Source organism: Anneissia japonica, unplaced genomic scaffold (assembly GCF_011630105.1).
Source record: "Anneissia japonica isolate Jap-2015-1 unplaced genomic scaffold, ASM1163010v1 scaffold737_len1565949_cov176, whole genome shotgun sequence".
Lineage (NCBI taxonomy): Eukaryota > Metazoa > Echinodermata > Crinoidea > Comatulida > Comatulidae > Anneissia > Anneissia japonica.
In genome coordinates this window covers 200,919-201,696 of record NW_022741618.1, presented here as the reverse complement: position 1 = coordinate 201,696, position 778 = coordinate 200,919, and positions in this window count along the sequence as shown.

Below are 778 nucleotides of genomic sequence, written 5' to 3'. Positions count from 1 at the left end.
GAGAAGTGCTGTGAATTTCTATGAAAATTAATTTTATCAGTGTTATTTTCTATAGAAATGCTGTTTTTTTTTCTATAGAAAATATAATATATCAGCATTATTTCTAAAGAAATTCTGTACATTTCTAAAGAAAATAATACAGTTTTCCATATAAAATATATTATATCGGTGTTATTTTCTATAGAAATGCTGTTATTTTCCATAGAGATTTATATAGTTTTCTATAGAAAAAATTATATCTGCAATAATTTCTATAGAAATGCTGTTCTTTTCTATAGAAGTATTGTGAATTTCTATAGAAAATAATAGTTTTCTATAGAAAAGAAATTATAACAGTGTTACTTTCTATAGAAATGCTGTTATTTTCCATAGAGATTTACATAGTTTTCTATAGAAAAAATTATATATCTGCAATAATTTCTATAGAAATGCTGTTTTTTTCTATAGAAGTATTGTCAATTTCTATAGAAAATAATAGTTTTCTATAGAAAAGAAATTATAACAGCATTACTCTCTATAGAAACACTTGTTGTTTTCTATAGAAATGCTGTTAATTTCTATAGATTCTTATAGAGAATTAAGCCTCTTTTCTTTAGAAATTGTATAGAAATCCTTTAGAAATTGTATAGAAATCCTTTAGAGATTGTATAGAATATTTTTATATATTTTCTATAGAATTTGTTTGAAATATTCTATAGAACTTATATAAAATTTTCTATAGATAATCTATAGAATACTATATAGAAAATCTATAGAATTCTATAGAAATTTTTTGTAT